Source organism: Bos indicus x Bos taurus, chromosome 13 (assembly GCF_003369695.1).
Source record: "Bos indicus x Bos taurus breed Angus x Brahman F1 hybrid chromosome 13, Bos_hybrid_MaternalHap_v2.0, whole genome shotgun sequence".
Classification (NCBI taxonomy): Eukaryota; Metazoa; Chordata; class Mammalia; order Artiodactyla; family Bovidae; genus Bos; species Bos indicus x Bos taurus.
In genome coordinates this window covers 39,349,122-39,373,937 of record NC_040088.1, presented here as the reverse complement: position 1 = coordinate 39,373,937, position 24,816 = coordinate 39,349,122, and the positions used below count along the sequence as shown (strand labels likewise).

At 39.4% G+C, this 24,816-nt stretch overlaps 1 long non-coding RNA gene across 1 annotated transcript in view; it reads left to right on the top strand.

Annotated features, from left to right (window-relative positions):
• Window positions 1-1,056: 1,056 nt before the first annotated feature.
• LOC113903399 overlaps window positions 1,057-24,816 on the top strand; it is a 49,827-nt gene continuing 26,067 nt past the window's right edge. Inside the window, exons 1-2 of the long non-coding RNA XR_003514098.1 lie at window positions 1,057-1,456; window positions 17,015-17,112. This is a non-coding gene — a long non-coding RNA (uncharacterized LOC113903399). The remainder of the gene's footprint in view (window positions 1,457-17,014; window positions 17,113-24,816) is intronic.

Below are 24,816 nucleotides of genomic sequence, written 5' to 3'. Positions count from 1 at the left end.
GTGCTGGGAAAGATTGAAGGCAAGAGGAGAAGAGGGCAGCAGAGGACAGATGGTTAGAGAGCATCACTGACTCCATGGACACGAGTTTGAGCAAACTCCAGGAGATAGTGAAGGACAGGGAAACCTGGCATGCTGCTGTCCATGGGGTTACATAGAGTCGGACACAACTTAGTGACTGAACAAGAGCAACAATACAAACTGTTTATGGCTGGAAATGAACATATCTGGACATAGACTTTTTTTTTTTTAATATACAGAAACACTACGAATACTCATTTTCTATATTCCAAGAAACCTTAATTTTGTTACAAAACTCACAGCGACATTTATTAAATAACCATTTAAAAGATACTGATTTAAATGAAGTCACTGTATCTTTAACACCCGTTTATTTATGTGTTAGTCATGAAATCTCACCACAAAACTCTAAGCCTTAATCATAACAGGATTTGACATATTTGGGCAGTTGTTGATATATGTTTCATATCACTTCATTTCAAACTTTTGGCAACCTTTTCACATGGGTTCAGGCTCTTTTGTTCTCCTCTTACATATAAGGAACTCAAAAGAACAGAGCAGTTAAGGGGCGTATTCAAGAATAAATAAATCATGGAGACAGCACCAGTCTTCTGATTCCGATTCTTAAATTATTTCCAAAACACGTGGAAAGGAGAACTCACCCACAGAAAAGTCTCCACTAATTTAAACATTTGGTGAGAGCATTTTTCCTACAGACTTAAAAAACAAAACAAAACTAAACAAGCCACTATATAGTTTCCTCATTGTGAATGAGATATTCCCGCAGCTTTATTTTTAAAGCCATTCTTTTTTGAATGGCTCGAAGAACCTTTAGTAGTTATCAGTTCTACACCATGAAACAGAGTGTTCATAGCATCCTGTTACTCTTTAAAAAGACATTTCGAGTCTGGGAGGGTTCACAGATTGGAATACGTTAACATGCAGGACATGAATCTGTGTACACAAAATACCAGGGCAGATGGTGAAGTCATTGTGAATAAAAATAGGTCTATTTCTCACACAAATTCCTTCACAGAGGCATTCAGAAATCAACAAGGAAACTGAAAACACCCGGTGAAACCTGGCCGGGCGCAGTGACACCCTGCCCTTCGGGGACACACAGGATAGTGACAGGCAAATCTGTTTCAGCCTGCAGCTCTATCTGCCGAGGACTCTCAATAATTTCTATTATCGGTCGTTTTTGTGCCACCTAGCTTCCTTGGCTGTGTTGCTGGAATCTCTGAGTGGAGACTGAATGAAAGCAGCGTTTGTTTGCTGTGATTGGATCAGCTGTGATTGGATCAGTTACTCAGGGAGCCGAGCTGTGCGAAGGGCCCGAAACCCACTCCACCCTGAGTCAGAGGTGGAGCATCCCTGGAGACCTGTTCTCATGACTCACCAGCTGCTATCTGCAAACAGCCTCTGGGGGAAATGCCAAGTAAGTGTTTACTCTCCACGGTTACTTCACCCTGCCACTCTTGCCTTGTTTTGGTTTGAACTGAAGAAACAACAACTAAAGTGAGAACAAAATGTGACCAAGAATGTGTGCTTTCTCCCGATTATGAGGCTCTTTGGAGAGTCGCATGTGACTTCCCTGGGCTGGTATGGGGATTTGCTTTTAGAGGGAATATGACAATCCAGGAAACAAAGATAGAAGTCATCAATGTGAGGGAAGAGCTGGTTGGGATGGTGTGTGGTGTGGTTGATATACTTGTAGTATAAATCATGTTTATTGGTGCCATTCTTAAATAGAAGGCATTATAAATGAAGTCACATGATTTTATCTTTTTTTTTTTTTATACTGCTTTTAGGTTAACTGTTTTTTTAAGATTTTTTTTTTCAGAGTAGTTTTAGATTTGCAGAAAAATTGAGAGGAAGGTATAGAGATTTCCCATATTCCCTCTGTACTCCCCAAAGCCTCCCCATCAATATCCCTACCAGATGGTCCCTGTGTTACAGCTAATGAACCTACATGGACACGTCATCATCACCCGGAGCCTATAGCTGACATGGGTCACTCTCGATGTTGTACGTTCCATGGGTTTGGATAAACATATAATGACATGTATCCACCATTACAGTGTTAAAAAGTAGTTTCACTTCCCTAAGTATACTATGTCTTCTTCCTTGTCCCCCCCTTCCCCACTCTCTAAGCAATCCCTGATACTTTATATTCTCTACATAGTTCTGCCTTTTCCAGAATATCATAGGGTTGGAATCAAATGTTTGTATAGTTTCACTCTACACACTCTTAGAGGGATGGACAGGTTAAATACCAGGCAAGTGTTAAATGAAAAACAAAAATGCTTATGCTTGGAAATGACAAGTTCTTATTTATAAGTGTCACAAAACTTCATCCTATGTATTTCTGAATCATATGTTCTACATATATATGGATTCATTTTAAAGGAATTATCCCAGGTTTTAAAAGCAGATTTAAGAATATGATATGGTATAAAAAAGTCTAGACTAAGTTTTAATATTTGATGATGAAATCTCGTAAAATAACACAACAACTGTTGAGGTTATTAATGCTTGGTTTTCATGCCTCATGGTTCAGAATCTGCCATCAGGAAATACTGTGTAAGCCTGTTTGCTTTCAAATTTAAATTTTTCCCCTTGTTTTCTTTTCAGTCTATTTGGTTCCCTAACTACCACTGTTGAGGCAGATATTTTAATTTGGTTATGGCCAAGGCAAGGCTGTGTTTATCACATTGCCCACATTTTTCCTTCAGACCAGCACATGTAACTGAATTCTATGGGTACTATTGAAAGCATGTCTAAGAAAGGCATTGGGCTTCAATGTCTTTTACTGACTGTAAATAAATTGGTTGTGAGACTGGAGATCTGAAGGCTTTATTATATCAAAGCTGGCTCTGAGGAAATGCTGAATTTCATAAATAATAACAGCCAAAAGAAACTCAGATGTGTCAACTTCTAAAGCAAATTGGGACTTCGAATAACTTCCCAAGGAAGAAATGCTTTTACCAGCTGTAGAATTAAAATGCAGATGTTAGTCACACTTTGGGCTCTTCATTAAAATAAAACACTGACAAATGCAAAATCGTTTGTAAAAGTATGTGTGTGTGTGAATGCTGTGTATATTCTACATAAGTGTTAGTCACTCAGCCGTGTCCAACTCTTTGTGACTGAATGGACTGTAGCCCGCCAGGCTCCTCTGTCCATGGGGCTCTCCAGGCAAGAACAGTGAAGTGGGTAGCCATTCCCTTCTCCAGGGGATTTTCCCAACCCAGGGCTTGAACCCCCTCCATCTCCTGCAGCTCCTGTATTGGCAGGTGGATTCTTTACAGTCTGAGCCACCACATACATACATACATACATATATATATATATATATATCATATATAGTATATACATCATATACAGTATATATACATACTGTGTACTCTTCATATAGAAAACTACATCTATATAAATATATACACAAACATAGACATGCATTTAAAAAGCATAGTACTAGGAAAAGTACATATGTACAAAGCTTATGAAGTATATAAGATATATACAAGTACAGTAAAGTATATATGCAATATAAAAGTACACATGTAACATTAATATTATTAATACATATAGTGTTTTAACACATACAATGTAACATTGTTAATATTAATAGTGTATACTCAGTATATAGACTAATATATTTTAAAATATATTCTATATTAATGTATAATCTTCCAATGCACATCGTACTATATACTAGTATGTTTTTAAAAAATGGAAAGAAACTTAGGTTCTCTGCGTGTCCCTATGTGTGACATCCATATTTTGCCTGGTTTATCTATCTGTGGTCACGATATTCTTTATCTGAGAACACATTTCTCAGTGCAGTCCGAAGGTCCCCAGGCTGGGGATCACTGAGGAGAGGAGGAACCACAGGAGTTTGTGATTTTGTAAACAACAATCTCCTTGGATCTTCCTACTAAGAACGGATGAAAGATCACCAGGTACTTACTGAAGGTGAACAGTAGGGGGCAGAGGTGTCCACAATTCTGTTTTGCCCGCTCTGCTTCTCTGAGGCCAGGAACTCTGACTTCAGACTACTTACCACACAAGAGTTTTCAGGTGAAGATTTCTTGTCTGTTCTCTTTCCAGCCTTGAAACAAATAACTTTTTATCTTGGTGAAGGTAAAACAAGTTCACCGAACAAAATTTGAAAAATATCTAAGGTACAAAAATAGAAACAAAACCAAAAATGACCACTGAAATTTCCATCGTCAAAGAATAAATATTTTGATAATATTGTTTTAGTTGGCCATATACTTGTGTGTGTATATGTACACATATGCAAAATTATAGTATGTACATAATGAAGTGAAAGAAAGTGAAATGAAAGTGTTAGTTGCTCAGTTGTGTCCAACTCTTTGCAACCCCGTGGACTGTATACCACCAGGCTCCTCTGTCCATGGAATTCTCCAGGCAAGAATGCTGGAGTGGGTTGCCATTTCCTTCTCCAGGGAATCTTCCTGACCCAGTGATTGAACCTGGGTCTCCTTCATTGCAGGCAGATTCTTTACCATCTAAGTCACCAGGGAAGCTTATGTACATAATACATACAATAACATATCAAATTACATTTTATATATCCTATTTATATCATATTATATATATCATATTCATTCACACACATACAGTTTTCAAAAATGCAGGTTGCTTTGAAATATTCAATTACATTTTGTTTCCTTTCTCACCTAAATTATACTTTTTCTGTGTCTGGGTGACCAACAGATAAGGTTCCTTACAAAATATACCAGGCTAAGCACTCAACAAAAGGAGTTCAATACTGTAGTGACCTCAGGTCACATGAAGGGAAAAGAAGATGTATTTCCCTTTTCTTTTTTTCAGAATGTCTGGGTCACCGAGACCCAGGCACCAGTTCATTATAAAGTCACATTCTATTATATTTGTTCCAGAAAGCCTCAAGTTGCTTGAGAATGTCAAAATCTTAGCACGTCCTATTGTCTACGAGCTCTGGTGTGATGTTCACTACTCTTGTATGAATTTTGTGCCTTAGAAATGTCTGTCTTGGATATTTTACCCTCCTGAAGAGATGTTTCCTTCAGCTTTTACTTAAAATATTTTTTAATCTTTTTTGTTCCCTATTGAGTAACTAGGAAAGCTTGACTAATATAATTGTTTAGACTGCCAAGAGTCAACAGTCAGAAATTAGATCAGCTAAACTTACTCTTTCTCTTAATAAATATTTTGTGAAATCCTACTACCATCTGATTTGTGGACGAATATTAAACAAGGTGGACTCTGCCAATGTTCTAGCCTGTACCTGAAATGTCAGTCATGGCAACAAAGTGGTGTTTTCCCCATAACTTTTATGTACGCTTAGAAAAACTTTATTCTGAGTTTTACTGACTCAGGGACACAAGCCTTTGAGAATTTGTAGGCCTACAGGGAGGCTGGAGATGTAGTTAGTCCCAGGGTTACACCTCAGAGCACCTGCCTTGTACTCTTGGGGCCCAGTGAAGAGTTGTAAGGCTTTCCCATAAACACCAAGCCAATTAATTTAATCAAAATTAACTTAATTCAGTTAACATCAGATTCTGTGAGAGAATTTGTTAGGTATTCTTGTGGATTAAAAAAAGATCTTCTTCTCATTCAAGAAATGTTACTGGAAATCAGATACCCATGTGCAAAAAGTAAATGATATTAGGAAATAAATCGTACTTTATGTGGAACTGGATGTAAAAAAGCAAAACTTTAAAAATGTAGAAGAAAAATATAAAAATCTCTTTATGTCCAGAAGGGAAAAAACAATTACTTAAACCAACTGTAAAGGAAAAAAAAAATGAATGCAGTCAATTTATCAATAAACAAAAGTTAATATATTAAATGGGCTTCCCTGGTGGCTCAGATGGTAAAGAACCCACCTGCCAATGCAGGAGATGGAAGAGATGCGGGTTCAATCCCTGGGTCAGGAAGATACCCTGGAGAAGGAAATGTCAACCCACTCCAGTATTCTTGCCTGGGAAGTCCCATATGGATAGAGGAGCCTGGCAGGCTATAGTCCACAGGGTCACAAAGAGTCAGACACGACCGAGTGACTGAACAACAACAGCAATATATTAAATATTTGATTAAATGTCCCCAAATAACAAGCCACAAATGGGAAGAATCAATAGATTGACAGTGCATGTAATCTCTAAATAAAACTAGCAGTCAAACTATTTGAAGTTCTCTAACACAGTTCTTAGAAAAAGAACAGGAAAGAGGGGAAAAAGTGAAGAATAAGAAGAGCAATTCACAGAAGAAGAATTTTTATCAGTCAATAAAGTGATTCAGAAGTGTTAAAATAGTGAAAAAAAAAAAGGAAATAAACTGAGTGTTGACTAGCAGAATATATGAGTATAGTTTTGTATTTGTAAACTATGTTATTCCCTGAATTTTTGTGTTCCTGAAATTGTTTATTAAAATAGTCTTGGTTGCCATAAAATTTTTTCATCTTGTTTTATGTCCCTGGATATGTTCTAGTGTTTCTGAGTTTATAGTCTATGGAAACTTGAATATAATTTGTATTCTACTGTGTTTAAAAATTGTATAAATCTTGATTATGTTGAATAGGTTCATAGTGCTTTTCAGGTCTACTATATCCTTCTCCTTTTCTGTATATTCATTCTAATAATTTTTGAGAGTTTGATATAGAAACTTCAACTAAAAATCTTAATTTATCTATTTAAAAAATAATTGTAGTAGAATTAAGTGGAACTATTTGTAACCTTGTTCTATATTTTCCAAGTCTCCTGTAAATGTGTTATCATACTTTCATAGTTTAAAAAATAAAAAAAAGAAAATATAAAAAATTAGTCTTGGTCCTTCTTCCAACAATTTATAAACAGAGCCGCTAAAAGGTTCTGGTGCTAGCCACTTAGGTTAAAATGTATGTGCCAATGGGGAGAAGTGGGTTTAGTATAACTTTGTTTACAATTTCTCAGGGAATATGATTTTAAGAACAAAAGAATTGAACTAAATTTATACAAAAGAAAATGTGTGCTTTTGATCAACAGCCTGATGGCCCTGAAATCTTAGGTATCTTCTGCCCAAGGAGGAGAGATCTAAATGGAAAGTTGCTTTCTAATCATGCATTTGTGTTTGAGTGAACTCTAATCTCAGCGAAGAGTGGAGAGTTCATGGAATATTAAGATCTGAAGAAAGGTAATTCCCAGGAAAAAAAATATGAACCAGAAGGAAGGGACAAGATGATATTAATATACTTGTTTGGAAGATAGGCAAGGTGGCAAGCCCTTTAGTTTAAGGGCTGTGAGGAAGGTGATTAGGGAAAAAAGTCCAGACCACTGAGTGCAGAAGAAAAAAAAAAAATCCAGTTACCATCTTCCAAAAATACAGATCTGATCTTACTTGCCTTCAATAGCTTTGCCCAATTGCTTATATTTTTGGTTTCATACTCTTTCCAGAGCAAGTTTGGTAAGACTGAAAAGTTATTACTGTGACTCCAAAGCTTTGGCATAGATCATTTGTATGACTCTGCCCTTTGCCTCCTCTCTGGACACTTCATGTGCTATTCTAGCATTCACTGAATATAGTGGGCAAAAAGATGATGTTGCTAATGGCTCTGAGATTCCATCTAAATTTAAAAGAGCTCCTTACAATTAACTCATAGGTAAATCTTTTTAATACCTTAAAATTCATATAGGAGGTTCCAGTCCTGGATCCTGTGTATGACTCAGTGTTGTGCAGAGCCTAAAACCTCAGGGTGGGACCCGGGACATGCCAGACCAGTGACGACAGATGGAATTTCCTCATCTTTTAATTATTGCTTGTGAAGCAGATCAGTGGCCGAAGGGAATCGCGTGTGATTTCACAACGCCATTGTGTCCTCGAGCTACCATGCTGCACAGAATTTCACGTGGTGGTAGTGATAGTGCTGAGATTGCTTTTCAGGATTATTTTATTAAATTTATCTAGTCTTCAGATTAAATAACATTAACTTCACAAAAGGATTATTTGGTGCCATTTAGCAATAGGCTCAGAGAAGGCAATGACACCCCACTCCAGTACTCTTGCCTGGAGAATCCCAGGGACGGGGGAGCCTGATGGGCTGCTGTCTATGGGGTCACACAGAGTCGGACACAACTGAAGTGACTTAGCAGCAGCAGCAGCAGCAATAGGCTGTGTTGCATTGAAATGTTTTTATATTACAGGCAAAACAATGTAAAAATTGGACATCTTATCAATCTATGAACCTCTATTGAGTGAGGTACAACCTTAACACTTTACAGAATTCAGAAGCAAAATCTATCGAATCTGTTTGAAAACATATATGCATGTATTAAGCAAGATGTGAGTTTATTTCTCCACTATGTAGCTGCAAATTTCTTTTTCATTTTCTGTATTTAATTTTTATTAATGGAGAACCCTTCACTTTAAATTTTAACTCCACATTTTTACATAGTTCCTAAGAGAAAATCAGTAAATAAAAACTGATGAGAGCAATAGGTGCTTTTCTCCCCAGCAACCTCCGCTACATGGGGGATAGCCAGCCTCCCTTATGTCACAAAAACTGAGCTGAGAGCTTCACGCTTTACTGGCTTGAGAGACCCTTGGTCTGTCAATCCCCAGAGACTGCTTTGTTTCCTAATTTGCATCATAATGGAAACAGAAGACTATTGGATGAAAGTTTGGAGGATAGATTCTAGCTGTATAAGGTAGTGAAAGCTGGCTGACTATGGAGAGCAACATGGAGTTTCTTTGAAAACTAAAAATAGAACTTCCATATGACCTGGTGATTCCACCCCTGAGTATATATCAAAACAAAACAACCAAAACTGCTAACTTGGAAAGACACATGCACCCTAATGTCCATTGCAGAACCATTTACAACAGCAAAGACATGGAATCAACTAAAGTGTCTATCAACAGAGGAACGGATAAAGAAGTTGTGGTACATATACACAATGGCATACTACTCAGCCATACAAAGAATGAAGTAATACCATTTGCATCAACATGGATGGACCTAGAGATTGCAGACTAAGTGAAGTAAGTCAGATAAAGACAAATATCATATGATATCACTCACCTGTGGAATCTAAAAAAAATTGTTTAAATGAGCTTATATACAAATCAGAAATAAACTCACAGACATGGAAAGCAAACTTAGGGTAACCAAAAGGGAAGAGGGAGGAGGGATAAATTAGAAGTTTGGAATGGACAGATACATACTGTTGCTGCTACTGCTAAGTCGATTCAGTCGTGTCTGACTCTGTGTGACCCCATAGACGGCAGCCCACCAGGCTCCCCCGTCCCTGGGATTCTCCAGGCAAGAACACTGGAGTGGGTTGTCATTTCCTTCTCCAATGCATGAAAATGAAAAGTGAAAGTGAAGTCACTCAGTCATGCCCGACTCTTAGCAACCTCATGGATTGCAGCCTACCAGGCTCCTCCGTCCATGGGATTTTCCAGGCAAGAGTACTGGAGTGGGGTGCCATTGCCTTCTCTGATACATACTACTATGTATAAAATAGATAACCAGCAAGGACCTACTGTAGAGCACAGGGAACTATATTCACTATATTGTAATAAACTATAATGGAAAAGAATCTGAAAAAGAAATATTTGTATAACTGAATCACTTTGCTTTTCGCTTGAAATTAACACAAAAATTATACTGCAATTAAAGGAAGAAAAAAAAAACCTCTCTGTCTAGAGGAAGCAGGTAAGCAAGGGAATATTCAGCAGAGGTACACATCTCAGTGGCCTGGGTGATGGGCATTGATAAAAGGTGAAGTCAGACAGTCAAGATGCTGCGTTTAGGGAACACTAGTCATGCCCAAGTATTGCTCAGGTGGAAATACCTTCCTGCTCATAAACAAGCCCTGCCTTCCTGAGGAAGGAGGAGGTCCTGGGAAATCAGTGTCGGGAAAATAAAATGAAAACATAAGCTGAAATGGAGCTTTTGGATGGTGTAGTATATTGAGAACATTAGAAAGCAGAAGAGAGTGGTGATCCAGGGAGCTGCTTACCCATGAATAAATGAATATTTATTGAGCAGGTTAATCGTCCCCTGTCTATTGAGGCAGAATCCGGATTAGTCATACACTTCAGGTGACAGTCTTGCCAAAATACCCTCTAGATTAGCCAAGGGGGTGCACAGCCTTGCAAAGCAAATTCAAATATTACAGCAAACATCTTTCCAGAAGGCACTGTCTTTCCCCTGACAAGCCTGCTGCCTTCTGTTTTCACCTGAAGCATTATGCTTGAGATGGAAAGCGACAGTGTGCACAGCCCTGCTACGTTCACGTCAGGGGACTGATTACAGTGACAGACAGGTTTAGAATGTGTCATGCTTCCCAACATAAAAGTCACATTTCTCCTAAAATCATTTAATATTTCATTCCTAGAATACTCAGTGATGCCAACAATCTGAGCCCTTTTACTTTGTGTTGTATAAAAAAAGAAACAGAAAACATTAATATCCATCAAAATCCCACAGCTGTCACTTAAAATCAAGTAGCAGATAATAGCGCCTGGCAGCCACCAGAATGCTCAGTATTTTTATGATTCAGAAAACATCACAATAAGGTTAAACAAATAGTATTTTTTATTAAATGTCACTCAATCCTAGGGCTGCTTATTCATCTGTTCATCTGTGTTCCACTCAAGTGACTCAAAGATGGTAGTTGCAATCAAAAGGCATCTTGAGCAGATACCTGAGAATTCTATCTGTCAGTCTTACTTAGGAAGTAAAAGAATAATAATAAAAAAATCCCAGGGGCAGGTGCAAAAAATGGCCTGATGAGATAGAAGGTGAAAACTTTGAGTCGTGCATTGAAGTAAAGCAAATACTTTTTAAAGGTTAAAATTAGTTGGCAAAGAAACTTAGGAGTCCTACATAGCTCTTTCCTTTCTGAATCCATGCATTTTCTAACTATTATATATAGAATAAATAAACAACAAAGTCCTACCGTATAGCATGGGGAACTATATTCAATATTTTGTGAAAAACCATAATGGAAAAGGATATGAAAAAAAAATATATATGTATTTATAACTGAATCACTTTGCTGTACAGCAGAAATAGCACAACATTGTAAATCAACTCTGCATCAATAATATTTAAAAAAAGAATCCATGCATTTTCTGCATAAAGAAAAACACAGGTAGTGTTTCTTTGACTGTACTTTGCAGATATTGCCTTTTTTTTTTTTTCCCCCACAAATTGAGGGTTGGTGACAACTCTGCATCCAGCAAGTAATCAGCACCATTCTCCCAAGAGCATCTGTTCCCTTCGTGTCTCTGTTGCATTTGTGAGAGTCATTCATTCGTGTCTGACTCTTTGCTACCACATGGACTATACAGTCCATGGAATTCTCCAGGCCAGAATACTGGAGTGGTAGCTGTTTCCTTCTCCAGTGGATCTTCCCCACCCAGGAATCAAACCAGGGTCTCTTGCATTGCAGGCAGATTCTTTACCAGCTGAGCTACTAGCGAAGCCTGGTATTTTGTAATTCCAGATATACTTCAAACTTTTTCATCATTATCATATTTGCTATGATGACCTATTATCAGTGATCTTTGCTCTTTTATGATTGTTTGAGGGGCCATGAAGTGAAGTGAAAGTCAGTCATGTCTGACTCTTTGTGACCCCATGGACTATACAGTCCATGGAAATCTCCAGGCCAGAATATTGGAGTGGGTAGCCTATCTTTCTCCAGGGGATCTTCCCAACTCAAGAATCGAACTGGGGTCTCCTGCATTGCAGGCAGATTCTTTACCAACTGAGCTATCAGGGAAGTCCAAGGGGCCATGAACTACATCCTTAAATGATGGTTAACTTGCTGAATTGCTGAAATGATCACAAGTGACTTAGATTACCACATGAACTTTGTTGATAAAGCAGCAGTCCTCTGACAGTCCTTGAGTAAGCTGTACCTTTCCAATCTGGTGATCTACATTTTAAGCTTAGACATTATGCCCTTTGTGAAATCTTCCTTGATTCACAGACATGCCTCCTCCATCAACTATCAGGATCCAGTATTATAAGGATCAATTCACTGGTTTCCACTGCTAGACTTCCCAGGTGGCTCCTAAAGAATCCGCCTGCAGTGCAGGAGACACGAAGTCTCAATCCCTGGGTCAGGAAGATCTGCTGGAGGAGAAGATGGCAACCCATTCCACTACTCTTGGGAAAATCCCACAGATAGAGGACCCTGGCGGGCTACAATCCGTGGGGTCACAAAAGAGTCAGATACAACTTAGTGGCTAAACAACAACAACAATAACAACAACTCTTAGACTGCACTCCTGGTTTGGGATTCAATGGTGTTTGATAAATAGCCTTTCAGTGAGGGAATATGTCTACATGGTACCTTGAAAGGAATTTGATTTTGTTGTTTTTAATCCTGGGGGCATAGTTGGTACAGTGAGAACTACAGACAGCTCCCTGTAAACCACGACTCATGAGTCAGCATTACCATTCTTAAACATCCACTTGTGTTCCTAATTCCAAATTAAATAAAGACCAGACTCTGGGGAAACCCCGTTCCTTAAAACAATAGCACAAGGATACATGTACATATCCATGTAAAGCTAGAGACTTCCAGGAGTAGAAATAAGTTGTGTATGTTTGGTTACAAAATCTGGGAAAAAGTCTGTGTACTAGGGTCTGAACTATAGTTTGAAAGTGTTTAATGGCAATCCACTCAGGTATTCTTGCCTGAAAAATTCCATGGGCAGAGGAGCCCCCTGTCCATGGAGTCATGAAGAGTGGGACACGACAGAGCACAACACAGCAGAACATTTATGGTTGGGATAGGTATCTCTAATTTGAATTTCTATATTTGAAACACAGGCAGTACCTCTACCACATTTCTTGTAAAGCATCCAGATTTGGAAAGTTCGCGTCGAGAGTTTCCAGATCCTCCGTGGAGCTGGCTTCTAGCTGACCCAGGGAGGGGCTGACTGTCCTTCTTAGGCCTCAGAGAGGAGGCGGGATGCCGGCGTCACTTAGAATCCCCACCACCATCTGTCCACTCATGTTCTCGCTTCCAGAACAGCAGCCATGGTCAGTTCTTTAGACTAAGATATATTGGAATTGGAATGTTTGGAAATGGGCAGAAAATAATTATTCTACCAAATCTTAAGTGGTCATGATCCTACCCCTGAAGAAATTCCAGGAAACCAACTTTGGGTGAAACAAAATACCACAAGGTGTGTGATGATATGTTGGGATGCTGTTCCATTTTCAAATGTTCTCACTTTCAAGTAGCTTTTCACCTCTGCTGTGCTGCATTCAAACATGTCGGCCAGTTCTTTGATCGTCTTTCCATCAAGAGTTGGGATCTGATTCCCTTTTTCTTGAATATGATCTGGGCTTTGGATGAAAACGATGAAGCTGGGATGGTACTGAGTGATTTCTGACACCAGCTCCTAGAGGGCAGTCATCTCTCTCTCCCTTTCTCTTTCTGTCTCTCTTTCTCTGTCTCTCTCTGTGTCTCTCTGTCTCGCCCTCTCTCCCAGAATGCTTACTCTTAGAGACTGGCCACTATTCATTGAGGGAGCCCCGGCCAATGTGGAATGGACAAGGGCAAAGTTAATAATAATGTTAATTTTTACATGATTTGTCCCAACAATAAAATATAAATGGGGGAGGGGGATGTTTCTTTTTTGAGTAAAACAATGAAACCCCTTCCTCTCCCTTTTCCTCCAGCGAACAGGGGGTGCAGCTGGGGAGCTCCCAGATGGTGGAGTTCCCACCTGTCTGGGTTCTTGAAAAGAAAGAAGCCAACACATGTTCAAGACCTTGACCCTTTAATCCTTTCTAAAGGAAACGCAAGAAAAGGCAGAGGAATGCATGAAATAAGAAATGCAGTCAGAATAAAAGTCTAGAGATTTTCTTCCTGCTCGAGTCATCTGGCCACTCCCTTCTCACAGACAACAATCTTGTACGTTTGCTGGGAAAAAAAAAATGCTGGCACCAAAAGCCATCGAAGAAATTGATTTTTCTTCATGAGCAAATTTTTCTTTTTATATCTTATTTTCATTTTTAAGCCTCTACAGAAGATCCATTCTATGTTAGACAGGTTTTCCATCTTTTGGTTCATCTAAGTGGAGGATAAAAAAAATTGAACAACTGGAATGACTTTCCATTGCCAGGAATGGAATGCATTAACATTTAAAATTCACTAATTCCATTGATCCGCTGCTGGAGGACATTGTTTAAATTGTTCTGATTCTATCTCAGACTTGTGGGCAAGTGGGAAGCAAACCAGACCTGCAGGGGAATGAAACACTCTCTGTGTTTAGGATGGAAGGAAAGGGCAGCGGGGAGAGCCAGTGTTGCCTTATTCCTTTCATTTCAAGTTCTTCTTTTTCTTTGTTTTTGCCTTTTTGTCTTTGCTAAGGAAGGGGTTATTCTGAATTCACCCTCTGCCCATCTTGCCTGTAGCGTAGATCAGCGGCAGAGACGGTTCGTTTGCCCTAAACTATGTTCCTGCCAGGAGAATCCAGACAGGCTTTGCGTTGCTTCTCATTTCTATGGGGACTCGCTTTTTAGCTCCAGGAAGACTGATGACAAAGGAACTATTTTTGGCACCTCTAGGAAAGAAACATGCTGCAGCCTGTTATTTTCTATAATCCTGCTGTTTGGAGAGAAAAGTGCCCACAAAGCCACACTTTATCAGATAGCACTAAACTCTCTCTGCGGGTTTGTTCACTCTTCTATCCACTTGGCCGCAGTGCATCACATCAAGGGTGAACCAGTCCCACTGGTCCTCTGGCCCCACAGAGGGACCCAGGGTACACTGTTCCTTTTCTCACATCCCAGATTATACATCCTTCAGATATTGAAAAAAGAAGTTTTCAAGTGTTGAACAAGGATATCTTTTTTCCTTTTTCCTTCTGTAGTTTTAAAACTACATTTAAACTTTTAAAAATACTTTATTTAGGGCTTCCCAGGTGGTACAGGGGAAAAGAATTCTCCTGCCAATGCAGGAGACCCAGGAGACGCAGATTTGATCCCTGGGTCGGGAAGATGCCCTGCAGAAGGAAACGGCAACCCACGGCAGTATTCTTGCCTGGAAAATTCCATGAACAGAGGAGCCTGGTGGGCTAGTCTGTGAGGTTGCAGAGTCGGACACGACTGAGTGACAGCACACAGACACAAATATTTTATTTACATTTTAATATATCCCATGTTTCCACATGAATTCAATTTCTTTTTCTTAAACTCTATTTAAATTTATTTTTTAGTTGGAGGATAATTGCTTTACAATGTTGTGTTGGTTTCTGTCATGTAACCACCCAAATCAGGCATGGCTCAGTTCAGTTCAGTTCAGTCGCTCAGTCGTGTCTGACTCTTTGCAATCCCATGAATCGAAGCACGCCAGGCCTCCCTGTCCATCACCAACTCCCGGAGTTCACTCAGACTCACGTCCTTCGAGTCAGTGATGCCATCCAGCCATTGAATCCTCTGTCGTCCCCTTTTCCTCCTGCCCCCAATCCCTCCCAGCATCAGAGTCAGGCTATAACCACCCAAGTCAGTCATGGCTATATATATATATATATATATATATCCCCTCCCTCCTCAGCCTCACTCCCACCCAAGCTCCTGCCATCCCTCCCTACTAGGTCATCACAGAGCACCAGACTGGGCTCCTGTGTTATACAGCAGCTTCCCACTAGCTATCTGGTTTATACATGGTGGTGTATATATGTCGATGCTGCCTTCTCAGCTCATCTCACCCTCTCCTTCCCCTGCTGTGTCCGCAAGTTTATTCTCTACATCTGCCTTTCCATTCCTTCCTCACAAATAGGTTCATCAGCACCTTTTTCCTAGATCCCCCATATATGTGTTACTATACAGCATTTGTTTTTCTCTTTGGATGTCATTTTTGTATCTTATCATGGGAAGTCATTTGGGAATGTTATCCCTGTAGTCTTTTCAACCTCTGCTCCCACAAATATAACGCACCCTTGCATAGCCAAATTCAGGTTCGGCTAACGTCACCAAGTGGGGAAATCCCCCTGTGATTCCAGAGTGGTACGGTTGTCATAATCTCTCCTTGCATGGCCATAATTCAGCCACGTGTACCTGGTAATAGTCGTGGGCACCACTCATGTCAGCTATTAATGAAGACTATTCAAGAAAGAGGATGCTTGGGCATAGTAACCTGCCAAGAAAAAATAAACTTGATGAGAACAGCCAGTGAGAACAGAGTGGATTTACATGAAATCTCAAGCCCTGTACTACAGGATGAGAGCATGAGAGGCACGTGGGGACATAATTAAGATAATTTGGAGAATAATTTATGTCCATGCTGAGAACAGAAATTAAAATAACTGCAAGGCTTTAAACTTAGATGACTAATAGAATGTGGTGCCTTCAAATTAAAAAAAAAAAAACTAATGGAAAGAGATTTAGAAAGATACAGTATACGTAAAGAAAACTGGGATGTGTTAGATTCAGTTCAGTTCAGTCTCTCAGTCGTATCCGACTCTTTGCGACCCCATGGATTTGTAGCAAGCCAAGCCTCCCTGTCCATCACCAACATCCTGCAGCCTACTCAAACTCACGTCCATCAAGTTGGTTATGCCATCCAACCATCTCATCCTCTGTCATCCCCTTCTCCTCCCACCTTCAATCTTTCCCAGCATTGGGGTCTTTTCCAGTGAGTCAGTTCTTTTTCTTAAGAAGAAAAAACTGGTGATAAAGGATAATTAGCTTTCAAAATATTTAACACTAATGGAAGAGAAGGCTTCCCTGGTGGCTCAGTGGTAAAGAATCTACCTGTCAATGCAGGAGACATGGGTTGGATCCCTGGGTTGGAAAGATCTCCGGGAGAGGGAATGGCAACCCACTCTGGTATTTTTGCCTGGAAAATACCAAGAATAGAGGAGACTGCAAGGCTACATATAGTCCATAAAGTTGCAAAAATCAAACATGACTGGGCACACATACACAGGAAGGAGGAGAGGGTGAAAGCAGATATTTTTGTGTCTGTTTCTACAGGAGAATTGTTTAAGAAGAATCATAACAATGAGAGACGATGGATCAAAAACTTTAAGGAACATATCTGTTCTAGCCCAACGATGAATTAGGAAGCCTCGGTGAGTAGTGAGCACTTGTGATTTTCCAGTTTGAGGTTTGAGGTCCCTGAAGGTGTGGGGAGAATTCTTGCCTAGGATGGGAAGCTTGTGTCATTCTCAAATCCTCCCAGCCCCTCCTTCCTGCCACTTGATGCCCACATCCAATCTATGACTATTTACCATTGATTCTACATTGTTGTCTATTAAGCTGGTATTTATTATGTGCTGCATACAAAGTTAAGATACTTGGATGAGGTTGGTGAGAAGCACAGAGATGCTTCCTGTTCATAGGGGCTTATGCTTGAGTGGTAATGAGAGAGTGACTTCTTGGTCCATATTAGATGTTACAGACCTGGGCAAAACTTTGTTTATTTGTCCCTCCGGAAATTAACTTAATAATTATGACAGCTTGTGTACTTATTTGTTCTATCCACACTTTGAAAGCAGGATTGTATGTTATTTGCTCCTGAACATCCAAAGGTTAACTGCTGCTGCTGCTGCTAAGTTGCTTCAGTCGTGTCGGACTCTGTGCGACCCCATAGACGGCAGCCCACCAGGCTCCTCTGTCCCTGGGATTCTCCAGGCAAGAACACTGGAGTGGGTTGCCATTTCCTCCTCCAATGCATGAAAGTGAAAAGACAAAGTGAAGTCACTCAGTCGTGTCTGACTCTTTGCGACCCCATGGACTGCAGCCTACCAGGTTACTCCGTCCATGGAATTTTCCAGGCAAGAGTACTGGAGTGGGGTGCCATTGCCTTCTCCTAGGTTTCCCCAAATGGTAGGTTCTCCTTTCTAATTCAGAGCCAATGTTTACTAAAATTAGAACACACTGATAAATTCTAAAAGTATAATGTGATGTGTGTGAGTTTCTGTGGAGTTCTACTTAAATTGAACTTATTTGTGTTAGCTAAATAATTTGTCTTGCTTTAATGAAGATTCAATTTGTCAATTTTGTCAAGGGGGCTCTATCACAAACTGGAATGCTCCTTCTGTAGCCATATTCTGTTTGTCGTTTTAAGTAGGGCTTCCTTAATATCGTATAAATAATTACATTCCTCCAATATGGGTCTGGTCAGACTGTCTCATTCACTGTAAGAGAATCAGATTACATGTGGTGGGACAAAAAAAAAAAAAAAATGGCGTAACATTTTGAGTATTAGTTTTACAAAGCATGCAAAGTGTCTATTTTTGTGGTTTTAAAAAAATATTATTGAGCCAAATTTGATCTCAGAAATGTAAATGATACTAACAGCAATGCCCATAAACTTTAGGTAAATTTGCGTTTCACTGCATTACCAATTCTACTCTCATAACCATTTCAGCAACAATTGGTAAAAATATCTAGAAATAGACTGTACAAAAAATGAAAGCAAATTCATTTTTGTCGTGTGGTGAACTCATAATCCAAAGTTCCTATCTATAATTTCCTGTGCTGTTTGCACATTGATCTCAACAGGATTATTGTCAGTGAAACGATAGCAATGTTAAAAAATAGAATTTCTCACTGAGACAAAGAAATACCATTGAATAACTGAAAGGTGATACCTACTCTGAAGTTTATTATAAATATGTATGTCAGTTGGATTTTTTTCTCCCTTGCTCTGTGGCCCTGCTTTTCATGGGGTCATATATGTGAAGCCTGTAGACTTTCAGTATTACCAGCACAGGTTCAAGTGCAGTAGAAACTTGGAAACTGCCGCAGTGGTGCACACAGCAGGGACTTAACAAATAGGTACACACACGTCCCAATCTATATTTATGCTCACATTGTTCCTCTGTGTCCCAATCGAATGATTTCATTCCTTTATAAATTGGTTTACCCAAGAAGAATCTGTGTTTGTTCTTTCAATTATTCTCTCCTTAGCATTTACATTTATGTTTATTTAAAAAAAATACTTCAGCTTTTTCTACAGCAGTTTTAGACTCACAGTAAAAATTAAGAGGAAGGTATGGAGATTTCCCACTTACCCTACCCCTATCACAACATGCACACCCTCCCCCATCATCAACATCCCCACCAGGTGGTTCATTTGTTACAACTGATGACCTTATACTGACACGTCATCGTCACCTAAAGTTCACAGCTTATATCAGAGGTCACTCTTGGTGTTGTAGAGTCTATGAAGTGAAATGAAGTGAAGTGAAAGTCGTTTATTCGTGTCCCTCTCTTTGCGACGCCATGGACTGTCATGGAATTCTTCAGGCCAGAATATTGGAGTGGGTAGCTTTTCCCTTCTCCAGGGGATCTTCCCAACCCGGGAATCAAACCTAGGTCTCCCGCATTGCAGGCAGATTCTTTACCAGTTGAGCCACAAGGGAAGCCCATACATTCTATGGGTTGGACAAATGAATAATGACATATAGTCACCACAATGATATTTTCTTTCATTTTTTAAATGATTTTTTTAATGTGGACCATTTTTAAAGTCTCTATTAAATTTGTTGTGCTATAGCTTCTGTTGTATGTTTTGATTTTTTGGCCACAAGACATGTGGGATCTTAGCTCCCGACCAGGGATCAAATCCATATCCCCTGCATTGGAAAATAAAGTCTTAACCTCTGCATAGCCAGGGAAGTTCCTATGGTATTTACAGAGTATTTTCATTGTCCTAAAAATCCTCTGTGCTCTGCCTGGACATCCTTTACTGCTTTAACCTTTGGCAACCACTAATCTTTTTGCTGTCTCCATAATTTTGCCTTTTCCAGAATGGCATAGAATTGGAATCATGCAGTACGTAGACTTTTCAAACTGGCTTCTTTCACTTAGTAACATGCATTTAAGTTTCCTCCATGTTTTTTCATGGCTTGATGGCTCATTTCTTTTTAGCACAAAGTAATTATCCATTGTCTAGATGGACCACGGTTTATTTATGCATTACCTACTAAAGGACATCTTGGTTGCTTTTAAGTTTTGGATATTTTGAATAAAACTGCTATAAATATTAGTGTGCAGATTTTTGTGTGGACATTAGTGCTCAAGGCCCTTGAGTCTAACAGTTGAAGAGTTGTCCCCCTTCCTTTCTGAAGTCAGTTTTGACTTTCTCATTTATTTAAGGTACACTAAGTGCTTCCAAAGCATTCCATGTTTTCTTGCTAACCAAGTTTCTTCTTGTTTCCTGCCATCAGAGAACTCTAATAGGACAGGCCCTATAGTTGGGCCAGAGCCAGTCAGCATGATTTATAGAGAGTTTTGTAAACAAACTGATTTCAGTTGTGCAATTCCAAGCTCAGAGCTTTGCTTGGACTGCATGCAGTATCAGCCTGGGAGGTGAGCATGATACATGAGAAAAGTCAGTTCTTACCTGCTCGTACATTATCAATTCTGTGTGCTACCTTTCTGCTGGAGCCATTCTCATGTTGTGTGAGTGTATATCGGTGACTCTCAACTGGCCTTGGTATTGTGCTCCCTGGCATGTGCCCATGCTACACACTTACATGAAGAACCAGTGGCCTCAGACTGTATGTGTGTATATATATATCATCATGTATAGATCTGAAGGGAGAAAGTTGATTTTCCATAAGATGCCATGTGTTATTTGTTTACTCAGACATGGTCATTATGGTACATGCATAACTGTAATTTCTGGTGGTGATTTGGGGGTCTGGAAGCTTGAACCTCTGTTCTTAGGTAAGTACTGGTTGTTCCACCTGCTGTTGCTGCCAGCTGCTGACTTCTGTATGATTTCCGTAGCTGGGTTGTAGTCAGTCTAGGCCAACTGGTAACTTATCAATCCAGTAGTTGAGAATTCATAAACTTGATGTTTATGTTGCTGTTCAGTCACTAAGTTGTGTCTGACTCTTTGCGACCCCATGGACTGCAGCACACCAGGCCTCCCTGTCCTTCCCTATCTCCCAGACTTTGCTCAAACTCATGTCCATTGGTTGATGATGTCATCCAAACATCTCATCCTCTGTCGCCCAGTGTAATTCTAAGTAATCTTCTCATAATTTTCTGTTATGCAGTATTTCCTACATTTGAACATAATTGTCTTGGAACAAGTAATCCAAGTGTTTAAATGTGAAAGATGTGAAAAAGAAAATGCTCTTCTCATGTTTGTTATTATTGTTAATTTGATTATTTTTGTTTTCTAATAGAGTTGGTTTCCTAGAAGAACTGAATTTTAAATATAGCCTTTCCCATGACCTTGTGGCCCTTAATATTCAAACTCAGTTATTGTTTAAATAGATACCAAAGAAAATTTGTTGTGTTAACTTTATGAGTTGTTTTAGAAATTGAATGATACAGAACCTATGACTTCTGTGCATAGAAGCAAATTTAGACTAGCATAGTTCAAATCTTTTCACTATGTAAAGTGATGTAAAATGGAGGTCCAGAGAGTGTGAGTAAATTTCCAGGATTGTGTGCATGTTAGGTTGCTTCAGTCGTGTCTGACTCTTTGTGACCCTATGGACTGTAGCTTGCCAAGGTCCTCTGTCCATGGAATTCTTCAAGCAAGAATACTGGAGTAGGGTGCAATGCCCTCCTCTAGGGGATCTTCCTGACCCAGGAATGAAAACTGGGTCTCTTGCATTACAGGCAGATTCTTCACTATCTGAGCCACAGTAGCCCTAATGGAAAACCTAACTAAAAACTTTGCAAAGAACATAACATATTTTCTAAATGTAATGTGCAAAATGAGCAAGCAAAAAAAAACCCCTAGAAACTGTTATGTGATGTAAAAAGGAGGATAATATTTTTATTTCCTGGAACTGTTTGTTCCCAATATAATGTACAGAGCAATTGAAGACTGAAAGCAAAATGGAAGATTGTCTCTGTTTGAGGTAAGATGACCAAACTGTGAATCCACTCTTACAGAACTATACAAATGGGAAGAAAATCTTTCTGAATGCTGTTTATATTTGCCATCATTTATTTTTTCTTCTCTATAAAATAATAAAATCTTTTGAAGTCAAAATAGTGATAAAGAAAAAGGGACTTCTTGGTAAACTCAGGAGTTTTTGCATTTGTTTTTATCTTCATTCCCTCCCAGGAGGAAAAATATAGATAGATTGTCTAATGTGTTTGACCTTATTAAGGGGTGTTTTGCATTTATATTGAAGAGTTTGAAAAGAATTAGAGATCAATGCTTAGGAAAGTAAAAACATTTATTCATATTTTAGTTCTTCCCTTCAGCAGATATTGATCAAGCTTATGCCCAGGGCACTGTTCTCGATGCTGGAAATACAGTAGTGACCAAAGGACAAAGGTGAAGTGGGGACAAGGATGTGGCTGGTATTCTGGGGAACCGCAAGGAAGCCAGAGGCTGGGGCAGAAGGCCCAGAGGGGAAGCGTGCCGGATGAGGTGGAAGGAGGTCAGGAGGGTAACAGATGGGCAGGTGGGACTCAGACTTCAGTCACTGAAGGGCTTGGTGTTTATGCTACTGGAGAAGGGAAGCCTTTTTAAGGCTTTGGACAGACACTTGTATGCCAACAGACTCCACTGGGGTTGTTCTGAGAATGGACTCTAGGGGACAAGAACAGATGCAGTGTGATTGCTTAGGAAGATTATTTGTGAAGTGCAGGCATGGACTATCGTGTCTTGAGTAAGGTGAGAGCATGGGGTGGAGTGAGATGAACCTGCAGGGGCCACATCTTGGTGTTGCACCTGGTAGGCTTTGAACTTGGCTTGGGTACTGGATAATGGGTGAGTTGAAGGAGAATCCAAAGGTTTGGACCTGAGCAACAGGAAGGATGGAGTTCCCACTTACAAATATGGAAAATTTTGTGCAAAGAGGCATTTTAGGGCTTGAGCTGGGTCTATGGAAGTGGTGTGTTGATATACCCCCATTCTAAGTAAAGGATTCTAAGTATTCTTTCTTGAATTGCTGATAATTAGCTATGTTTAAAAATGAATCATTAAACATCTAACAATTTATTTAAATTAAGTTTATTATTAGAGTGAGTTTTCTGGAATAGAAGGGGCAAGTGTTTTTCACTTTTGCTTTATAAAACAAGCACCGCTTACAATCACGTTTGTTGAACTGTTGGATTCTGTTTGCTTACATTTTATTTAAGATTATTTCCCATCAATATTCACAAGTGTAATTATCATGAGATTTTCTTCAATGCAATTTTTGTGAAGTTTTTGGATCAGTGTTTAACTTGATTTATAAAACAATTTGGGCGTTTTCTTTCCTTTTCCATGATCTGGCATAGGTCCGCGTTGGGGACATTAACTACGTCCAAAAATGCAATGTGACTTTTAGGGGTCTGGGACTCAAACCACTGGGCAGGTCAATGTCAACTCCCTTTTCCATCATCTTCCAGTTTAGAAGCCATAACCCGTAAAGTTGCTGTGGCCCACTTACAGATCCCACGTACAGAGGAACATGGCTGCAGGTAAAAGATAAGACTTAAGACTTATTAGTACTTACAGCAGACTGTCCCTCCTGGAGGAGGCAGGTGGGGGTGGCCCTGAAGTCTTTGGAGATGACAGCAGGCAATATGAGGATGACAAATCCTTTTGTAGGAACTGCCTCCAGTGATGGGACTTGAGATTTGCTCCTTCAGTTGGTGATCACATTACCAGACTGTTTACCCATATGAATAATTAATTCTCATGAAATTGCTTCCATTATTAACAAAAATATTTGCTACCCCGCACCCCACCCCCCCAAAAAAAAGCAAACAGGTGGCACAGTGGTAAAGAATTCACCTGCTATAGCAGGAGATGCAGGAGACACAGGTTCAATCTCTGGGTCAAGAAGATCCCCTGGAGGAGAGCATGACAATCCACTCCAGTATACTTGCCTGAAAAATACCATTTTGGGGATCTTCCTTCTATAGGGATCCTTCAAAAATCTCTGTAGCCACCAGACGAGCCTGGTAAACTATAGTCCATGGGGTCTCAGAGTAGGGTTACAACTGAACAGAGCAGACACACACACCTCAAAACATTAAAATTTAAAACAATTTATGTTCTTTACCTCAACTTCATTTATCATTTAAGTCAAGGCATATTTGGGATGGGTTGGGAGGTGAAAGAGGAAGAAAAATAACAGGTTTAACAATAAACCATGATGGTGACATAGCATGAAGTATATTATCTGTGAGTACATTTTTGTTAAGTTGTCACAATTATACAAAACACATTTTCAATGTCTAGGTTTATTGGACATTCCTGGATACGTATAGCGCCACTATGGGGCAAGTGAAATCTTAAATTCTATTTACTTACAAACCACATTTTTTTCTACATTTTTAAATGCAATTTACGAAACAATAGAAACTTGTTTACTGAGCCTCTGTCTGTAGTCACTGGGAAGTAAACTGTGCATGGGAAGGGGGTGGTTTAAATAATGAAGACAGAGTGGACTTCCACTTTTCTACTAATTTGCATTTTCACAAGGAAGATTAGACAGAGCACAAATTATAGGCAAACGTTTGCCTAGACAGTTACTTTAGGTTTATAATTAACATGTATTTGAAGTTTCCAGAAAACATGTTCTCTATGGCTTAAGGCTTTTTTTTTTTTTTAATTACAGACTTAAGAAATTGCAAAAGAGACATGAATAAGAATTAAAATTTTAATTTATCAGATATACTAAGAATTTGTTTATTCATCTGATAAAGCCCTTGAATCATGAGGGTCAATTCTTGTATTGCTTTTCACATGAGATGGTGTTAAAACAACTTGATACCACAGCGTTCAAAAGGCCTTAACCATGCATTCAGCATTAGAGTGGAACTGTTCATAAACTCAAAACCATTGAAGAAGAGGAAGC